Below are 23294 nucleotides of genomic sequence, written 5' to 3'. Positions count from 1 at the left end.
CACCAAATTTGGCGAAAATACTCATAACCCCAACCCTAACTTTAAAACCCGAACCCTAACCCTAAAACCCTAAAGCTAAAACCAGTACAAACGCACGAACGATGTCATAAATAACAGTACCGCCGATAGTTGTTGTTGACAAACAACGGCACTAATTTTATTCAAAGGAAAAGATCCCATTACACCGCCACAACGTGTTATTGACAAACCACAGCAGTAATTGTTTTCACCTCAATAGACGTCAGTGATTGGTTGAAATTACCGAAATACAACAAGTTTAACACGAAATAACTTTAAAAATATAAACTTTTCTCAACAACACTAAGAGTAAAAGATGTTTTATATGACACATTCTACCAGTGTCCCAAGTTTGAAAGTGTTTCGTTAGAAAACAAATGGTGTCCGCCAAATCAGAAAGATCCCTCCCAGAGAACGAAAAATAATTCGCTTATTTACTCTGTGTGTAACTTGGATGTTATAAACAACTATATTGCTAGAAGTAAGAGCTCTTATTCCAGAAACATTGCTAACTGTTGTCTACATTAATTTTATATATATATATATATATATATATATATATATATATATATATATATATATATATATATATATATATATATATATATATATATATATATATATATATAACGGTTGATCGATTAGTGTGAAAGTACCCGGTTATACTGATTATTACACAAACAGGTGTAAATTCTCAAGTGGAATCAATCAACCAGGCACCGTGTGACCCTTCCAGCAGTGTCACAAGAAGATCAACCTTTCAACCCACAGCATATCACTATTTAATTATTAATCAGTTTAATTAAAGTAAATTTCTGAGTTTTTTCCCTTGTTTCTCCTGACGAAATTTGTCATTGACACTAAGAAAATCTTCTCCTTAAGGCCGTAATTTTAAACGATCAGAAATTTTTTCCGGTTAACTACGGCAGTAATTATACACTTCATGCATTCACATACATTAAGTATGCAAGATCAGACGTATACGAAAAAAGTTTTGTTCGTATCGCAGTCATTTTATATGACTGCTATTCCAACAAAATTTCTTTCCCTCGCTGTTGAAGGTAAGAAAAACCAGAAACACAAGTGTGTCTGGGTTCTATAAATATTCATTTTCATATCAATATCCGAGTGCATTTCGCATACATACACACACAAACACACTACATCTTTACACTATACAAACATACATAAAACATACAATTATTATATATATTTATACTATTCATACATACAATACACCTATGTGTGCACGCACCAGCTTGTGCATGCGCGTGTGCGTCTGTGTGTGTGCGCGAGCGAGCACGTGTACATCTAGGCACAAGAGGTAGCTAGATCCTTTTCTTCGTAACATCTTTGAACAGAAACTCTAGCTACAGAATTAATAATGAACTTCATCGAATATATAAACCCTATTACTACATGTATTCATAAGTGCTTTTCACTTATTTGTATAGCCTGATGTTTGTGTGTGTGTAGTGTGAGTATATTTAATGATAATACGCGCGCGCGCAAACACACACATACACACAGATATCTCCCCTTCTTCTTAACTCTCCTGTGTAACCCTTCTGTCCGGCATTTGCCATGATAGATCACTGACCACTACACATTTTTTTCTCTCCTTGTTTCTCTCCTTATTTCTTTCTGTGTTCATTTCTGTTGAAGAGCGTAGGCTCGAAATGTTAAAGACTTTCTCTATTCCCGAGCGTTATACTAATACATCCATTTGTTGTTTACACCACCTGTCTTCGTCTGTTGTTTTTTCGTGAATTCTCTTACGTGTGTGTGTGTGTGTGTGTATATATATATATATATATATATATATATATATATATATATATATATATATATATATAATTTTTAGTACATGAATATAAAGTAAATAAGTAGAATCGCAAGGAAACTTGTTGCGATCTACGATCTATTTCGGTAGCGAACAGTTTCAACCCTTTGTAAAAACAAAATTTAATATTTCAAATACACACGTTTTCTCAGTGATGGCAGCTATTACAAGGGAAATAATCATTTCTTGATAATTTGAGACAAGGGAATAGAAATTTGAATTTGAAATTAAGGGATTAAAGGAAAATAGCTGCACAGACTTCATATATTATTTTAGAAATTTGAAATTGAAATTTAAGTGTTTTGACGGAAAAGATGCACAGAATTCACATAATTATTTTTCTGTCATCAAGTAAATTGAGATTTGAAGTTTCAAACAGAGATGCTAGTCACATGTCATTAAAGAGCTGAACCAAAGTTCAAAGCGATACAACGGACCAGTTTACACGGTTGATGGCGCTATCGAAGATGGAAGAGAAAAATGTGGACTTCCTTGGCTGAGATGATTCCGAATGTTTGCTATGTGCTGACAGCCAGATGGTGCAAAAACCTCTTGTCGTATGAGTGGGGCTTGACAGCCAATCGCCGAGACGATAGCGTATGTTGATATGAAACTACAAGGATGTCTTACATATTATAGTGATAACAAAGCCTCTCGATTTGCACTGTGTACTTTAACTTTGGCTAGTGTATGTTTTGTAAACATAGTTTTATTGTTGCTGCTGTTGTTTAACTCCGAGTCAGCTCTGATTCATTATCGTTACTATTCCAGTCCTGACCATCCCTTCATAATCAGATATAGGATATCTTGGACTAGTGATTTGAAGGTTTTTTCTAGCAGATCAAATTATTACTTAGACCAGAAATGGAGAATCCTTCGCTAAAGGATAACATTTTGCTCACACCCAAATCTGAAGCTGCTCCAAGATAAAGTCTCAAAAACTCATATGGAAACAATAACTAATAAATTCATAATGGTTCCAAATTTTGGTACACTGAATTACTGAATTTTAGAGGTGGGCCTAAGTCGATAGCATCGAGTCCAGTGTTCAACTGATACTTATTTTATCAAACCCTGAAAGGATCTTTTCTACTCTAGGCACAAGGCCCGAAATTTTTGGAGAGGAGGGTCAGTCGATTAGATCGATCCCAGTACGCAACTGCTACTTAATCTATCGACCCCGAAAGGATGAAAGGCAAAGTCGACCTCGGCGACATCTGAATTCAGAAGGCAAAGGTGAACAAAATACCGCTAAACATTTTGTCCGGTATGCTATCGATTCTGCCAGCTCGCCACCTTCATTAATAAATTACTGATGGTTCCAAATTTTGGCACAAGGCCAGCAATTCAGGAGAGGGGTAAGTTGATTACATCGACCCGAATGGACGAAAGGCAAATCCGACCTCGACAGAATTTGAACTCAGAATATAAAGATAGACGAAATGCCGCTAAGCATTTTGGCCGGCGTGCTAACAATTCTGCCGGCTCGCCGCCTTGATTAATGAATTAATAATAAGCTACATAACTACGTATGAATTTTGTTAATGTAAAGATTCATTATTATTCTCACCCTTACAAGTTACTGTACACTCGTAATTTACTCCTTGTACAAAAAACATTCGTCAATTCTGACACTGGCCTCTGGCACAGCGATAGCCGAACGGTGAAAAGGTATGCTTCATAATCAGTGGCACCTTGATCAAATAGTGGATCCTGCTATAGCCATATAAAAGAAACTGTGAAGAAACCCAGTGAATGACTGCATCAGATATTCAAAGAGCCAACACTGTCATACACTAAATCACGTTAATTCTTTCTTAATGTTAGTGGTTACAAGTGTATAGAGAACAGACACACTAATAACACAGCCATTTACACCGTAATGAATAGATAAGAAGACAGCTGCTCGAACATCTATCTTTTAGAACACACATCGTTAAAATAGGTAGAGAATTCGTTTACTTCAGCCGTCGTTGATGCAAACAGTTTTCCTGTGACGTAAACTGCTGACAAAGAGTTTTACCACCAGCAAAGATCCTATAAGGTTTTGGACTAAGTTGACACAGCTGAGCATATATAATTCATGAAACATATACTCTTTTACTTGTTTCAGTCATTTGACTGCGGCCATGCTGGAGCACCGCCTTTAGTCGAGCAAATCGACCCCAGGACTTATTCTTTGGAAGCCTAGTACTTATTCTATCGGTGTCTTTTGCCGAACCGCTAAGTTACGGGGACATAAACATACCACCATCGGTTGTCAAGCGATGTTGGGGAGGGGGACAAACATTGACACACAAACATATACACACACATACATATACATATATATATATATATATATATATATATATATATATATATATATATATATATATGTATGTATACATATATACGACGGGCTTCTTTCAGTTTCCGTCTACCAAATACACTCACAAGGCTCTGGTCGGCCCGAGGCTATAGTAGAAGACACTTGCCCAAGGTGCCACGCAGTGGGAATGAACCCGGAACCATGTGGTTGGTAAGCAAGCTTTACCACACACCCAATCCTGCGCCTATAAATATAAAGTCGACCTCAGCGGAATTTGAACTCAGAATGTAAAGAGCCGAAAAAAATACTAATAAGCATTTGTTCGACGCGCTAACGATTCTGCTAGATCGCTGCCTATGTTTATTATTTACAGGTGAACCATCTTATGATCCAGGCTTAAACGACAAAATTTTCATACGTATATGCAAACACAAAAAATTACTTTAGAGCTGCAGAACAAACTTCAATGTTTGACGAAAGGCGTGGATGGTTGAGAAGCGCAGTGGTTGATGTGCCAACCATTAATGTAATGGTCGCAAATAAGGGTATTGATTTTCTAACACATGTGACCAAAAACACATACTTTGCAATAAATAGTTCAAGATGGCACATCGATGCAACTCAGTTTTATTTATTTATGCATTCATTTATTTATTTATTTATTCATTCATTTATTAATTCATTTATTTGCCAAACCAGGTAGAGAAACTGAAGATGCTGTCACCGCTACAAATGTACTTAGAAACTGCACGTAAACATTACAAAAAAATTCAAGTCGATGACTATAAGTTTATCTACCCAAGTTAAAAATACTTTCTCTTATTTAGAAGTGACAAGGATGTTTTCTTGTGTTCGAACAAAAACTGAAACAATTGTTAATTCTACCTTGGCATTCCATTCTGTTAATACCACCTAGTAAGAAAAAATCGTGAATAAAATGAAATACATATTGTGGAATTGCTACAGATGGAGGTAATCACGATTCAATAAAGCTATTTCCTGCAATTATTCAGTTCTTTGACTAAAAGAATTGTGGCTTACAGTCAAAATTGATTGCTTTCAACATCACACCGATTGAAACTGTAAACGCACTCATTAATTATATAAAGGAAATTCCTTGAGATATGTATTGCATCCAAACATTATATTGCAGTGACAACTGCAATATAATGTTTGAATGAGTCGGACATTATGAAACTGGTGATGTTTGCAAATTTGAAAAATATGTTTCGAAAGAGATCATTAATTGGAGAGCGTTGCTCGCACATATTTTAAACAACCGTGTCTATCATGCAGCAGGAATAATGGATATTGATACTGAAAATATTACTTGATGAATTTATCAATATCTTTACAGTTCAGAGTTCGAACTGAACAGCAAACAGTAGTAACAAGGTTGTGTTGAAGTTGAATTCAAGGAGTTTCTCTCCCATAAAGACTCACTGATGTTACTATCGATTGATGTAGCCAGCCCAAAACTGACGCTGTTTCTTGCTTTGAAATTCTTCTTTCTACTACAAGGCAAACCACCCACAACAATTTAAAAATTCTTTGAGAATAAAACAAGCGAGATTTTACTCCTGCATTCATTTGCAGATGTACTCTCTCTCTCTCTCTCTCACACACACACACACACACACACACAATCACACGCAACACACACGCGCGCGCATTCAGGCATTTAAAAAGGAAACCAGTTCTGTTGTAGGAAGTGTTGACAATCTAGAATCTGTTCATGAAACGCTCGAAGAACGCAACAGACAGAATTATATGCCCTTGATAGTTAAAGGACTACTTGCTCAAAAACGCAAAGAAGGAAATGAGAATGAGTGTAACAAGTTTGTGCTTAAAATATTTAATATATATAACAGATGGCTAGGGTATATTGAGAAATGGATTAAGCCAGTGGTAGACTTTTCATGTTTCAAGTGGATAACCTTGAATGAAATACCAAACTGGACCGATGTGGAGCTGCGTGTCAAATATTTGATTGATAGAGGCGCAGAAGTTGATGATGTGGTGTGTTTTGATCAAGCTGGTAATATGAAGCAGTTTGTGGAAAATTACAAGAGCTATGAAGAACTTAGTAATCTACCAACACATAAAACGTGAACCAGACATTTTGAAAAAAAATAAATAATAAATAAATAAAAAGCGATTGAATGCCAGTGAGGATAGCTAAGAATTTCATAATTCTTCTTTGCCATATCCTCTCACAATGCAAATATAATAGAGGTGGTTTTTGTACATATTTCTTCTCATTGATGCAAAGTCAGCGAACAAAGGAAAGAAACAGATAAACTGTTGAAACCCGTGAAAAGCATTGTGACTGTTATACAGTACAACTTCCGAGAAATATCTCGAGGTGAAATCCATACCTTTCTAAAGAGCAGTCAGCCAATACTTTTTCAGACCCGATCTGCGTAAAAGTATATATACATGAACACAACAAATGACACACAGTGGGGGGGGGGGGAGAATACGATGTAGTTAAAGGAATGACGATATTCAACTTAAGCAAAGGTAACTTCTTTCCATTTTTTTATATTTCTATTGTATCTTTATCTGTGTGTCAGCCTACATTAAAACAGTGCAACAGTGCAATACAGTATATATCGGTACTGGTGTATATATGTATGTACGATATTTGTGTGTGTGTATATGTACGTATATATGCATATACTCATTTATTATTTGTATTATATATATATATATATATATATATATATATATATATATATATATATATATATATATATAGAGAGAGAGAGAGAGAGAGAGAGAGAGAGAGATTGTTGTGTCGACGCCCCCAAGCGAAGAAGTAAGCTCGACCAAGACATATAAATAGAGGTAGTCTGACCATTGTAGGGGTCGACTGACTGTGGACTGACAGTTGAGCAGCAGTTGAGCAGAGATCATCCGAAGGTGCTAGATAGCAGTAGCTTGAGACATAACAGATATATAAAGAGTGAGAGAGACAGACAGAGAGAGAATGAGAGAGAGAATTTATTTATTAATCGCAATGGTACAATTTTTTCAATATATAACAGAATCTTTTTAAAGGTAAGAATGAATATGTGTTAAATAAAGAACAAGAGCAAGAAAAAGAGAATGAAATAACCTGGAAACACCTTAGAAAAAAAACTGCACTCTGAAAATATTCTTTTACTCGCTTCAGTGACTGGGTTGCGGCCATGATGGGGCACCGCCTTGAAAGATTTAGTCGGATAAATTGACCTTAATATTTAATTTCAAGTCTGGTACATGTTGAACTGAATGTAAACAAGCCAACACCAGTTGTCAAGCAGAGCGGTGAAGCACAAACACAAACATAAAAAGACATACATCCATACGTGTGTGTGTGTGTGTACACACACACACACACACACACACATATATATATATATATATATATATATATATATATATATATATTTGCGATCCATGGGACGAGCCGTTTTAACGTTGCGCTGCCCGAAGCTCGTCGAAACGCCGGTGTTAAAACGTGGGTAGCTGATGAAGTAGAATGTTCTCTATGTGGCTCGTGTGTTCTCGTCTACGTTTGTTTGCAATGTCCTGTACCCAGATATGCACCTATACATACAGGTGGATGTCGGTATGCACATACCTGTACGTATATATGCATATACTCATTTACTTTTGTTTTTATATATATATATATATATATGCGAGTAAAAATAAATACAAAAAAGGGGGGTTTTTTGTATGATTGTGTATAGAGGAATATATTATTTTGTTTAAAAGAGTTCCAACACTGTCTGTTTTTTATGTTTTATTTATATTCCTGCAGAACCAATGTGGGATATAGAATATGGAATATACAATATATAATATAAAATAAAATAAAAATGGATGGCACCATGAAATAAAGTGTTGAATGTAGATGAAATATTGAGTGTTCAATATAAAGGATCAAATATATAAAGGCGACTCGAGTTTCAGGGTTATTTCCCTTCGTCATGGCCGCTATGACAGACTTTAACAGACTGTCATATATATATATATATATATATATATATATACACACACACTCTACGCGCAGTAAAGAAGGCTGGTAGGAATATCTTTTCTTTTTACCAGTCCCCTTTCTCGCATGTGACCAGAAGAAAATCACTAAGCTAACTAACCACGTCGGAGACCCGAAAGCCGAAAATACCCAAATGCATCACCAAGTGGAGAATGCATTAATGGGTTGAAGAGATGCAAGTTTTGTATAACTGAAAGAACTTATATTCTTTTTAAATCTAAGAACTCCACTAACCTCATGAACTGAAGATTGGAAATTTTCACAAGATGCAAGCATAATTACAAGTTTCTGTTATCGAACTGGAGAACACCACCCTCTCCAAATTAGGCATACAATCCTACAAACTTTAGCCTTTCCCCCATCAGATCAACGTCACCAACCATTGTTAATTCATATAAACTTTACTCTTCTAAAGTTCCAAAAGGGCACAACTCTTATCCCCCTTAATTTCCCTCCTTCCAGGTTTTCCTTCCTCCTCTTTTTTCTTTCTTTTTTTCTCGTTCTTTCTCATTTTTCTCAGATAGCAGCTTCGTATAATTTTGAGCCTGAATGATTGCAGGATAATACATGGCACACTATAAAAGCCCATCCGATTACTGTACTTACTATCCGAGTACAAAACTTACAGTAGTTCGCTTTTAAATCCTGTTTTATAAAATTACACACACACGCACACACACACACACACACACAGTTGGCAGCGACTTCGAAGTTTTGGTTAGCTTGCCTTCATCAGACTGATATAAAGGCGAGCGAGCCAAAAGTGAGCAGTCACTGTCAACCTTCTCCTTGTAAAGGTTTCCTACGAAAACGTATTGAGTAATTCTTCAGTTTAATGTCAAACTCTTGGTTTTTTAAAAATCTTTTACTTGTTTCAGGGTCGTGGTGGAACATTGCCTTGAAGGGCTTAGTCGAACAAATCAAACATCAGTACTTATATTTCTCTAAAGTCTGGCATTTATTCTATCTTTCTCCTTCCCGAACAGCTATATTACGGGGGCATGAACAAATCAAGAGTGGTGGTGGTGGTGAGGAGACAAACAAAACAAACATAACACATACATACCTACACATATATAGGTTTGGCAGTGCAAACAGGAAAAACTCAAAACATGATTTTATATGTATGTTCGTGTGGGTGTGTGTGTGTATGCATTAATACTTAGCAGAAGCAACAAAGTGACTCAAGAGCCGAGAATTTCGTGTATTATATATGTATGTATGTATATGTATGTATACGACAGGCTTCTTTCATTTTCCGTCTACCAAAACCACCCACAAAGCTATGGTCGACCCAGGGCTATAATAGAAGACCCTCGCCTAAGATGTTAGGATGCAGGATTGAACCCAAGACCACATGGTTAGGAGGCAAGCTTTTCAACTACACAGCCAATTTAACATAGAATCATTTATGTGCGTGTGCATCATTGTGAGAGCGCACGTGTATAAATGTTTGAGTTTACAAACTATTTATAAGGAAAATCACAAAAATGTAAGAACTATGCACAGTCATTATTCAATACAAGATGACATAGTTTCATTGTATTCTGAAGCTGAAACATTTACAAATTATAAATATTAGTTTCTCAGTTCGTTTTTGTTGTTGGCACTCCGTCGCTTACGACGTCGAGGGTTCCAGTCGATCCGATCAACGGAACAGCCTGCTCGTGAAATTAACGTGCAAGTGGCTGAGCACTCCACAGACACGTGTACCCTTAACGTAGTTCTTAGGGCGAATCAGAGTGACACAATGTGACAAGGCTGACCCTTTGAATTACAGGCACAACAGAAACAGGAAGTAAGAGTGAGAGAAATTTGTGGTGGAAGAGTACAGCCGGGTTCACCACCATCCCCTGCCGGAGCTTCGTGGAGCTTTTAGGTGTTTTGGCTCAATAAACACTCACAACGCCCGGTCTGGGAATCGAAACCGCGATCCTATGACCGCGAGTCCGCTGCCCTAACCACTGGACCGTTGCGCCTCCACAGTTTCTCAGTTCAGACCATTCATTTACTCAAGTGAATTCGTAAGGAGGCGGAGGAATATAAGTAAGGTCAAACTGTACCTGATGACCAGCCTATGTAAGTCGTTTTAAAGGAACATTTATTCCATATGCTTTTAATCTATTTGGTTCTAGAAAATTAAGTAACAAATCTTTTAGCAGGTACATTCGTAAGCGGAGAAAGCAAGAGCAAAAACCACTCAGTGATGTCTTAGATAATCCTGTAGATGTTTTATATAAAGATTAAAGGAGGTTTATTTTACACACGCACACGTTGCCTCTCATTCTTTCAATCCTCTTTTTTATTCCTTTCACTCCACTCTTTCTTTCTTTCTTTCTTTCACTCCACCCTTTCTTTCACTCCTCTCTTTCTTTCCTTCTTTCTTTCTTTCTTTCTTTCTTTATTTCTTTCTTTCTTTATTTATTTCTTTCCTTCCTTTCTTTCTTTCTTTAACACACGCACACATATACACAACCTTCAACTTTATCTATCCAGAAATGGATTTAACCTAATATTTACAAGCTATTATTTATAGTATTATCAATTTCCAGTTCTACAGCTTAAAAAAGATTTATTTCACGTTCTCTCGAAGTTTCTAAATTCGTATTATATAAATAATATATATATAACAACTTTCAGTAGCAATAGTGGTTTATTGGGACGGAAAGTTGCGGATTATTTATCTTTATCAAAAAATGAAGAGCAGAAAAAGTTCTTTTTATATTCTGCGGTATGCGACAAGGGTTGCCAAGTATGTGGAAAAGAATATAAGAGTTACGGATCCGCAACTCTTGTATTCTTTTTCGCACGCTCGGCAACCCTGGTCGCCTAGCGTGGAATATAAAAAGATCATTTTTCTGCTTATCGTTCTTCAATAAAGAAAATTAATCCGCAACCTTCCGTTTCAATAAATTACTATTGTTCCTGAAAGTAGTTTATATATATATATACATTTACAACGGGTTGCTCGAAGCTAACTTTCTTCTTACACCTCGATCTCTGGATCTTACATTTATACATTTATATATATATTAGTCAATCAAATTTCGATATAGTCTGATTTTCACATTTATTTCTTCTTACTGTTTTACATTATTACATACTACAATAATACAAGTACTTTCATGCTTTCTGTAATCTTCAGGTTTACGTACTAACAGCATTAAAGATAAAGACAGTTGTGCTCCTTTTTTGTGAACAATTTACAACTGAAGTGAAGTGATATATCTATGTGTGTATATATATGGCACGGAAAGTGTGTCAATAGCCAGCTGGAGGAGGTGTCCTCCTGGGGCTACAAGCTACAGTAACATCCACCCTTAAGGGTTAGCCACATTTAAGTGGCAAATATACTTCACGATATATATATATATATATATATATATATATATATGACACATACACATACTGTTATAGACATATACACACTATATAAATATAGTGGCTATGTGTGTATCTGTGAAGGTAGTGTTCCGGTGCCAACAGGATCCTCCTTGGTCAACACCAGGCTGCAGGGCGAAAGACGCGCTGCAAAGACCAACTGAAGATTACTATGAAAAGAAACAACATCGAACTTTCAAGAGAAGACAACCCTACCTTTTCTTCCTTTTGGCTGTCTCACTTTAGGGGGAAGTAACTGAAAATATAGAGATGAAATGCTTTCAGCACTACCAAGAGAAGTAAGAAAAGAAGCATGCATATTGAGTGACGTCTGACCTTTTCAATCAAATATGTATATATATTCAACGGAAACTTTACATTATGGATTGAGACGTACAAGTCATGAAAAGATACATGAATGAAAGGAAAAAGATTGTCATTGGTGGTTTCAAGACACAACTGCAAACAAGTAAGGTTAGCTAGTAATTCAATTCATAACAAGATTTTACACACTATACCCAAACTATTTCACATCCACTCACTGACAATTGCAGGAAACTACTTGAGCACCAGACTGGAACTATGCAAAGGCTTTAATTACATGAGTTACACACACACACACGCACGCTTAGATATGTATGTCTGTATGCATATATGTATGTAAGCATTTATGTATGTATCTATATATATATATCATATATATATATATATATATATATACACATATATATATATATATATCGCAATTTCTGTCCACAGAGAGATTATTAGTTAGCTAATAGCCTTTAATTAATAGTGTATATAGATTGGGACAGTGTTAAAACTGGTCTGTCTAATTTCCAAACAGGGCATGCGCTGACAGTATGGATTAAAACATTAATAGTACCCTATTATCACAAAACCCGCTGTGTACTGAACTATTAATTAATCCATATATATTTATATGTATGTGTGTGTGTGTGAGTGAGTGTGTGTATAGATGTGTGTATGTCTATAAGTCTATACACACACACACACACACACACACACACACACACGTATGTAAGTATGTATATAAGTATAAGTATATTTACACTTCCAAACTTATCCGGGTGTTTATTCCGGTTTCCCTGGTAAATACCATTGGCTGACATCTTTTTTTCGGTGGAGTACACATATGTAAGTACGTATATATATATATATATATATATATATATATATATATATATATATATATATATATATATATATGTATCATATATATATATGTATCATATATATATATGTGTGTGTGTGTGTGTGTGTGTGTGTGTGTGTGTGTGTGTGTGTGTGTGTGTGTGTGTGTGTGCGTGTGTGTGCGCGTGTGTATATAGACACGCACATAGATACTTATACATACGTACTTTAGTTTTGTTCTTAACAGTTGCTAACTAATGCCACAAACCCATTATTTTTCTCCTTTCCCACCCCGTAAATCATAAATGATGTATAAGTCACTATACATATATATATATATATATATATATATATATATATATATATATATATATATATATATATATATATATATATATATATATATATATATATATTCCAGTGTTTTGAAAGTCAAGACTCAACGCTTGGTAACTAATTTACTTATAGATTTAGATACATTTGTTTTAGCTCTTTTTGTCTTTATTTTTCTGGGGGGTTTTTTTGTTTTGTTTTTTTTTTTGCGGAGAAAAACTTTTCCTGACATACGTTTCCGCTTTTACTGCTTTTCTTTGTTTTATTTTTTAATGTATATTGGACAAGAAACGGTCTCTCGAAAAATACAAACATATACATACTGGTTTATGTGCATACATGCATGTGTGTACGAATGCGTATATATATATATATATATATATTGGTACATACATACATACATACATACATACACATATATGCGTGCCTGCGTAAGCATGTATGCATATATACAAACATGTGCATATATTTATGTGTGTATATACACAGGCAGCATGCTGAGGGAATCGTTAGCGCGTCGGACAAAATGTTCAGTGGTATTTCTTCCGGCTCTTTAAGTTTGTCAAGGCGGTGCCCTAGAGTGGCCGCAGTCCAAGTCCAATGATTGAAAGAAGTACAAGATTATATATCTTAATATATAAATCTGAAATTGTGTGTTTGTGTGAAGCCTTTTTGAATGTTTATAGAAATCCACATTTTCCACTTTTTCGTAAAAATTTTTACATCAATGGAATTTTCTCGATCTGAACTTTCCAGTGCAGTAATTAGATTTTTTTAATTCCGTTTACTTTGTGTGATTTAAGGGAGATTTGGCTGTTGTTTCTAGCAACTTTTATATTTCATCCCTGCTACCTGGAACGCCATTCTTACACACGCGCTCAACATAAAAATATAGAGAGTAAAAGTAAAGGAGGGAGAGAGAGAGAGAAAGTGATACATACAACGTCATAGATTAAACTTTCATCTCAGTATTCTTTACCTATTTTTCATAACATAGATACGTAAAAACACACACAACCACACATACATGACCTGTGACAACAACATACACATTGCTCTCAATCTCTATTCATTTCTCCCCCTCTTCCTCTCTCGCTCTCTCAAACCTATACACGTGCAAGTAAACAATCATTCATGTCGTGGTATATTTACAAAACATTGATGGCATAACTACAGAGTTGTATCCCCCAACTTTGGAAGGTCATAACTTTCATAAAAATGAATATTTTTTTAATGAAATTTTCTATGCATATATTATTTATTATGTAGATTCCAAATATACAAAAATTTTCGGTGAAAGTGTTTTGGAAGGGGGTGGAGTACAATATTCGGAAATTCCACTTAAATTCCTCTTAACTTCCAGGAAAATGAATATTTTTTTCATGAAATTTTGTACAAATGTACCTTGATGTATGTACATTTCAAGCATGTAGGAATTTTGAAGGAAACAACTGCAGGTTATTTTTGAGAAGTGTTCCCCACTCGGTGGTGTTTCGGAGCAAGTCGTCCATATTTGTTTCATTTTTCTCTATTATGTGCTTATGTGCATCTTTAGATTTCTAATGAAGTAATAGGCAGTGAAGAGAAGCAGTCATAAGAAAACTTTTAACTACTCCTATTCCTTTCTCTCCCCCTCTCTACCTCTTCCTCTCTCGCTCTCTCAAAAGCATACACGTGCAAGTATACAATCATTCAGTAAAATATAACTCATGTTCGTCAATGTTTTGTAAATTTACCAGGATTTTCACTAGGGTGTTAGGGTTAGGGTTTTAGGGTCAGGGTTAGGGTTTAGGATTAATGTTACGGTTACGGTTTTTAGGGTCAGGGTTAGGGTTAGGGTTAGGGTCTAGGGTTAGTGTTAGGGTTAGTGTTAGGATTAGGGTTGGGTAATCGTGCGGGTGTTAATCTGAAAAATTACAGATATGTGAAAAGTACCGACACTGCCATCTATTATAACTTTTGTTGTTCTGTTTAATATATACATGGATTATGCCTCCAAAGAAGAGAGTTTGCTGGGGAAAGACAGCAACCGGTTTAAAATGACAGCAACAGACTGCAGTAATGCACCACATTCCAGAAGCTATTTTGAACATAATGCAAAATGTTGCATCAACATCTTCTGCCCAATCTGATAGAATTCTGGCAAAACTGTGTAGCAACAGATCGCCAGCAATTGCTTCATCAGAAATTGCCGTCCTAGCTCCTGTTAAAAGGGATTACCCTGCTATGTATAATCAGGGCAGCGCAAAAAGTTGTTTTGCACAAGCATTTCTATAGCCAATTACACGGATGAAATTTACGTGTGCTTAATAATTTTACGCAAAACAGCCTTCAGACTTTCTCTATTAATTTCATCGTCTTTTGAATTATGAACATATTTACATCATAAGGGTCTTTTCGTTGTAAGGCTTTCTTTTTTAGTTGATTTTCAGCTAGCAAGACTTATCGTAGATAGCATAATAAGTCACACCCGGACAAGGTCGGGTTATACTGCTAGTATATATATATATATATATATATATATATATATATATATATATATATATATATATATATATATATATATATATATTTCGAAACGCTTAGTTTTAGAATGGTGGCAGCTGATGAAGGAAATGTTCTTTATATGGCCTGTGTGTTTTCTGTACTCCGTTTATCATTTTGTCCACGTTTTTTTTTTTTGCAACGTCCTGTACCCAGATATGCATCTATATATACATGTAGATGTAGGTATGTACATACATGTACGTATATATGCATATACTCATATATTATTTGTATTATATATAAAAATATATATATAAACACATATGGTGCCGGTCGGCTCAATGTCAAGCTTTCACCTTTGCATTAAAGTTTTTCTGATGATACAACTCGGAATTCGCCCAAAGACTTCGCCCAACAATGGCTCCCTATTACTGTATTCGTTGAATATGGATCTTCACCCTAGCCATTCATGAACATACTGTTGAATATAAAGACAGCAGTACTCGGGTGAGATAACTGAATACATATAAACATCTAGTATTACTCTTTTGACATTTGATCTTCCATGAGTGACAAGATCAGCTTTTGAAAGTGTAATACGAATACAGATAGTGCAGGTGATATGTGACCTCTGCACCCTATTACGTACAGAATTTTAACATCCCGCAGCTTTGGCTGGCGCATCCTTGCCTTTGATAGGCAATTCGATTTTTTACAAAATCTGTAGGCTGTTCTTTCTAGTTACAAATCACTATTCGCTTCTATTCAGTTCTATGTGAAATGTTTCAAATAACAGAGCTAAAGTATTTTAATGAGTGAAGTTATTTTTTGTGACCTCTGACGAACTTGCTGGCCTTGTGCCAAAATTTGAAATCATCATCATCGTTATTATCATCATCATCACTAGTAGTAGTAGTAGTAGTAGTAGTAGTAGTAGTAGTAGTAGTAGTAGTAGTAGTAGTAGTAATAGGCGGCGGCGAGCTAGCGGAATTATTAGCACGTAAATTGCTTAGCGACATTTCGTCTGTCTCTATGTTGTGAGTCAAAATTCCACCGAGGTCGACTTTGCCTTTCATCCTTTCGGGATCGATGGAATAAGTACCAGTTACGCACTGGTGTCGGTGTTAATCGACTTACGCCCTCCTTTGAAATTGTTGGCTGTGCGCCAAAATTTGAAGCCATAAGGTGGCAGAATCGTTACCACGCCGGGCAAAATGCCAAGCGGTATTTCGTCTGTCTTTACGTTCTGAGTTCAAATTCCGCCGAGGTCGACATTGCCTTTCATCCTTTCGGGGTTGATGAAATAAGTACCAGTTACGCACTGGGGTCGATGTAATCGACTTATCCCCTCCCCCAAAATTTCAGGCCTTGTGCCTATTGTAGAAAGGATTATTATTATTATTGTTTGTAGTGAGATGAGATCGTTGATCGAGGACTAATTCGACATAATATTATTACTTCGGACGCCTATGATCATGAAAGTTGTGTATGTGTGTGTATGCGTGCGTGTGTCACAAGAGTATGTATTAGGGTGGCGAGCTAGTAGATTATGCCCAAGTTAACTTTGCCTTTTAGCCCCCCACCCCCCACCCCCGGTGTCAATAAAATAAAGTACTGGTCTAGCACTGATTAATCCCCCTCTTCTGAGAATACTGGTCTTGCGCGAAAATTAAAAACAATACACACACACACGTATAAATAATATATAAATATATGCACATATCCATACATATATGTACATACCTACATCTATATGTATACATACATGCATATATGGGTACAGGACATCACAAAAAAAAAACGTTAAACACAATGAGAAACGAAAACAGGATCTTTTTTAAAACGGGGGCCACATTTTTCATTAACGAAACACTTTGAAACTTGGAACACTGGTAGAATGTGTCATATAAAACATCTTTTTCTCTTAGTCTTCTTAAAAAAAAAAAAGAAATCCATAAGTTATTCCATGTGAAAGTTGTCGTATTTCTGTAATTTCAACCAATCACTGACGTCCATTCAGCCGATATACATTAAGTGCCGACTACATAAACAAACGATTCTGAAACAATTAACCCTAACCCTAACTCTAAGGTTAGGGTTAGGGTTAAAGCAAATTTAAAATGAAAAAAACAAATAAAACGAAGGAGTAAATCTAAACAACTGAATACTTGTCAGTGATTGGTTGAAATTATCGAAATAAGACAATTTTTTACATGAAATAAATTCGAATACAAAAATATTTTTCTGTTCTATAACACAAAATAGATAAGTATACGAAGTTTGAAAGTCTTTCCGTACCAAAAACACTACGTAAAACATTAATGAAAAATGTGGCCCCCGTTTTAAAATAGATCCCGAAAACATAAAACGAACTTTTTTTGAACAACGAAAAAAAAAAAAAACAAACAGAAACGAGACATGCAACATAAAGAATATTTCCCTTCATCAGTTGTCCCTGTCCATTTACTCCGCGTTTGGAAGGGAAGGACAATACGCGACTTCGTTGGAACAGTCCTTCCCGCAAAGCAAATTAAATAAAATTTGGAATTTTTTGCGGAGGGTGATATATATATATATATACAAAAACCTCCTAGAACTAAAAACCCTTAAAAAAATACTACCCTTAGCAATATTAGAATCTAGAATCCCTATGAAGGTCAATCACACAATATCTATGTCTGGTGTAATATAAACAACAAAACTACCATAAACAAAAGAAATCAAGAACTCCATAAACACGTTTACCCCTGAGAGAACTAAAATTTCAATGAAGGACAACTTAAAACCACGAGAAATAATGAAATACAAGGTTCATAGTCAAGAACCACACACGCACGCACGCGGTCGCTACAATAATGTGCGGCCTGCAGGAACATTTGGCTTCGCGAATTGAGGGTATGCAACAACATATTTTCAGAAAAACAGTGGTTATTGTAGCTGCGATAAAAGATGCCGAGAGAAAACATTATATTTGCGAGTTTGATAGTAGTTGAAGCGTTATGGCGATTGAACTTTTGCCAATCGGTGGAATGGTATCCTGGTGAATTGGCAGAATCTACAGAACATCAGACGAGATGGCTGTGGGAATACAGTTACGGCCATTTTATAATTTTGTGTTTAAATCGTGCTCAGGTGAACTTTGCCATTCATCCATCGGGATCGATAAAATAAAGTGCTAGTGTAGTTTTATTATAGAGTTATGGTGAAGGCGCGTGGCTTAGTGCATCGGAGTATTCGGCTCACGATCGCAAGGTTGTGAGTTCAATTCCCGACGACGCGTTGTGATCTAGAGCAAGACACTTTATTTCACGTTGCTCCTGTACACTTAGCTGGCAAGAAATGAGTAGTACCTGTATTTCAAAGGCCAACCTTGTCACACGCTGTGTCACACTGAATCTCCCTGAGAACTACGTTAAGGGTACACGTGTCTGTGGAGTGCTCAGCCACATGCACGTTAATTTCACGAGCAGGCTGTTCCTTTGATCGGATCAATTGGAACCCTCGCTGTCGTAACCGACGGGATGCCAGTATAGAGTTATGACATCGATTTTCCAAAGCCTTGAAATCCAAAGCCTTCCCAGATTACTGTTTTTTTTTTGTGTTTTTTTTCAAAACAGGGATGGCCGCCTTGGTCAACACACTCTAAATCAGTGGTTCTCAACCAAGGTCTATATGGCCCGAGTGTCCATATAAAATTTTTAGGGATCCACGCAACAAAATAGTAAATAAGGGATTCATAACAATATTCGAAAAATTTCGCTTTAGATGTATGTATTAGTTTGTATTGCAAGAAACGGCTAGGTTTCTTTCTCTAACGTTTTGCGTAGTTCAGCCGACACAAATGTGTGAAAAACAAAACAGGAATTTCGAGAAAGTTTCTATAAAACTAGTTTTTAAACATCGAATGGTTATGGGAGTCCATCAGAATAAGATAGTAATCGAAGAGGTCCATTGATAAAAAATGATTGAGAACCCCTGCTCTAAATAATGCAAACATTAAATTTACTTACATAATTAAATGAAATACAGGTATCTGTACATTAGTATAAACGATACTAGTTCATTAATACTGTACAATGCAAGGTACTAGTAAACTAAACTGGTGGCTACAGCAAATTGAAGTTCCTGCTCGTAAATTAGTGCGGATTATAAGAGACTCAGAGTCACCAGAGTCTGGAATGTCGGTGTTGTAAAACATCCTGGGCGCAACAAATCCGAATAGTTAAGTGGCTCGCTCTGCATTCACGAGTTCCCGGGTTCGATCCTACTACATTTCAGTCATTATCACTCTATTCTTCATTTAGTTTTTCTTCAAATATATTATTATGTGCGTGGAGGCGCAATGGCCCAGTGGTTAGGGCAGCGGACTCGCGGTCATAGGATCGCGGTTTCGATTCCCAGACCGGGCGTTGTGAGTGTTTATTGAGCAAAAACACCTAAAGCTCCACGAGGCAGGGGATGGTGGTGAACCCTGCTGTACTCTTTCACCACAACTTTCTCTCACTCTTACTTCCTGTTTCTGTTGTGTCTGTAATTCAAAGGGCCAGCCTTGTCACACTGTGTCACGCTGAATATCCCCCGAGAACTACGTTAAGGGTACACGTGTCTGTGGAGTGCTCAGCCACTTGCACGTTAATTTCACGAGCAGGCTGTTCCGTTGATCGGATCAACTGGAACCCTCGACGTCGTAACCGACGGAGTGCCAACACACACACATTATTATGTGCGTTATTCCTATTTTATGATTGTATGCGTGTGATTTGAGGGAGTTTATCTCTCCTCAATACTCTTCTTCCTTACCTCCCTTTTCTCTCTCTTTCTGCATGTCAAGAATTTCTCTAGTAGAATATTTAATATATTTTTATTTATCTTTGTAAACTAAATTCATGCTACTGATCACCCAGAGTTTTTTTTACTCTTTTTCTTTGCTCATGTTCTTTCCAGTTATATAAATTAACCTAAGCCATAAATGTTTGCTACTCTTTTCGATTGAATGAGTGAGTTTATATCTGATTGAAATTAAAATAAGACAACACTGTGCTGATGACGCCTACTGAGATAGAAACATGTGCTCACTGCTGTCATCTTGCCACAACAAAGATTATCAAACCGTTTCTTCTTTAATGTCATGTTAACTTACATGTGATTCATTGAGATTATATGCTTTTCTCATTCTGAATGGGTCGCAGGTGTTTGTTTGCCTTCTCTCTAAAAGAAGATAATTCCCTTACGTCAAGAATTTATCTCGTATGATATTTAGTACATTTTTCTTCTTTTTTGTAGTCCTAATTTATGGTACTAGCCACTATGAGTTGCAAGAATCTACTACGTTGTGGAAACCTATAACGTAAAACATAAGCAGAAGTAGATTTCACGTCACAGGTTTCTACTTTACGTCAAGATTTTCATGAAGGCAACGCTTCTGTAATGTGGAAATGCCTGTATTTCTCTTAGCTCATTTCCTCTCTCTCTCTCTCATTATTCAGTTTTATTTCAAGATTTCTTGTCAATAGAGAAAGAGCCGGTTTCTAACCTAGATCCAAGGCTTTTTCACTGGAATTTCAACGACATCAATAAAGTATTTTTGCATGTGTGTGTATGTGTATAGTGCAAGTGCAGATTTTTGTTTCGTTTTATGTATTCTCATGCATATATTTGCATATGTATATATTTATGTGGGCATACATGTACGTGTGTGTACGCATGTAATGATGAGCGTATGTATGTACAGAGTTAATTTTAACCCTCACCCACACCTTGTTAGAAATATTCTCTTCTACTCTAGGCACAAGGCCCGAAATTTTGTTGGGAGCGGCAGTCGATTTGATCGACCCCAAGTACGCAAATGCTACTTAATTCATCGACCCCGAAAGGATGAAAGGCAAAGTCGACCTCGACAGAATTTGAACTCAGAACATAAAGACAGACGAAATAACACTAAGCACTTCGCCCTGTGTGCTAACGTTTCTTATTTCTTTATTGCCTACAAGGGGCTAAGCATAGAGGGGGCAAACAAAGACAGACAAAGGGATTAAGTCGATTAGATCAACCCCAGTGCGTAACTGGTACTTATTCAATCGACCCCGAAAGGATGAATGGCAAAGTCAACCTCGGCAGAATTTGAACTCAGAACGTAACGGCAGACGAAATACCGCTAAGCATTTTGCCCGGCGTGCTAACGTTTCTGCCAGCTCGCCGCCTTGCTTGTTAGAAATCGTAAATATTGTAATATTGTATAGGAGAGCATCACGTTTCGTTCGTTATCCTTTAGATCTTAGAAAAAGTCTTGCAGACTTCCTGTTGCTCCAATAGTAATAGGAATGAAACTGAAAGTGTATTTTGGTACAATTAACGGCCGATTATCAGGCATCGTTGGGACCTGGAGAATGCTGGATTAGTGATTTTGCCGGATTATCGATTATTGATTTTTTTTTTACTCACTGTTAGTAAAGAAACAGAGTAACTGGTCTTTCTGTCTTGGGGCGGGGGGCTTTTTTATGTCGTAAACTGTCGAAGATTCAACGTTGTATAATCTTTTCACAATCTTCGCTGACACACCGCTATCAAGTTTTTCAACTTTTTCTTTTATGAACAATGTACGATGTTTACGCTTTACACCACGGGAGGAACCTCCTTCATGCACTGGAACCATGGCTGGGGCTAAAAGTGAATAAGGTATAATAATAAATGGAAAAAAAAACTGGAAAGGCCTGCCTTTGTTTACAAATGATAGGAATATGTTTATGCGCGGCAATCCGGAAAATTTGAAATTATTTGAAATTTTTCTAGCCGAAATTACTGGCGGATTATAGGTTGCCGGATTAGTAGCAGTCTACTGTACTGGAATTGCAAACTCCATATCTATAGTCCATAGGCGTTTTCTTTCTCCTATATTCTTCTAATCACATTAGTGAAAAGATTAAAGTTGATCTCCATAACGGAGCATATTTTTTCTTTTTGTTCCACACAACTTTATCTGGTCTGTTGTGTTTAAACGTAAGGACTGCTTTAATTTTAAAGTTCCACCATTATTTATTTCACCCGCCAGTGTCAATATAGTTAACTCTGTCCATAATTTCCTGCATGTGTGTGTGTGTGTGTGTGTGTGTGTGTGTGTGTGTGTGTGTGTGTGTGTGTGTGTGTGTGTGTGTGTGTGTGTGTGTGTGTGTGTGTGTGTGTACACATGTTTTTTTTATCTTTGATTTGTTTCAGTCATTTAAACTGAGGAACCGCCTCGAAGAATCTTAGTCGAAAAATCGACTCCAGTCCCACCTTTTTTTTTTTTTCGATGGTCTCTTTTGCCGAATTGCTAAGTTACAGGGACGTAAGCATACCAACACCGGTTGTCAAGTGGTGGGGGAAGACAAACACAAAAGCACACACACACACACGCATTTTTATATATATACGATTGGCTTCTTTCAGTTTTTATTAACCAAATTCACTCAAAATACTTTGTCCCACTGCAGCAGAAGAGTGCGATGCAGTGAGACTGAACTCAGAACCATGTGGTTGGAAAGCAAACTTCTTACCACACAACCACGATATATATATGTATATATATATATATATATGTGTGTGGAGAGAGAGAGAGAGAGAGAGAGAGAGAGAACACGCACGCACGCACACACACACACATACACACACACATACACACACACATATATAACGTGTGTGTGTGTGTATCACACACATACAAAGATGGCGCCGTCAACATC

The 23294-nt window shown here is 36.5% G+C and overlaps 1 protein-coding gene across 3 annotated transcripts in view; it reads right to left on the bottom strand.

Annotated features, from left to right (window-relative positions):
• The window catches only part of LOC106877928 (kelch-like protein 26), a 330015-nt gene that overhangs the window by 234786 nt on the left and 71935 nt on the right, over positions 1 to 23294 (bottom strand). For 2 of the 3 annotated variants that reach the window (XM_052967155.2, XM_089350854.1), the window contains exon 2: positions 11818 to 11857. The exons of the other annotated variant lie outside the window; for it this stretch is intronic. The gene's annotated coding sequence lies outside the window, so the exon portion shown is untranslated. The remainder of the gene's footprint in view (positions 1 to 11817; positions 11858 to 23294) is intronic. 3 annotated transcript variants of the gene reach the window in all.

This window comes from Octopus bimaculoides, chromosome 4 (genome assembly GCF_046866305.1).
Source record: "Octopus bimaculoides isolate indiv1 chromosome 4, ASM4686630v1, whole genome shotgun sequence".
NCBI lineage: Eukaryota > Metazoa > Mollusca > Cephalopoda > Octopoda > Octopodidae > Octopus > Octopus bimaculoides.
This window is presented reverse-complemented; position numbering and strand designations above follow the sequence as displayed.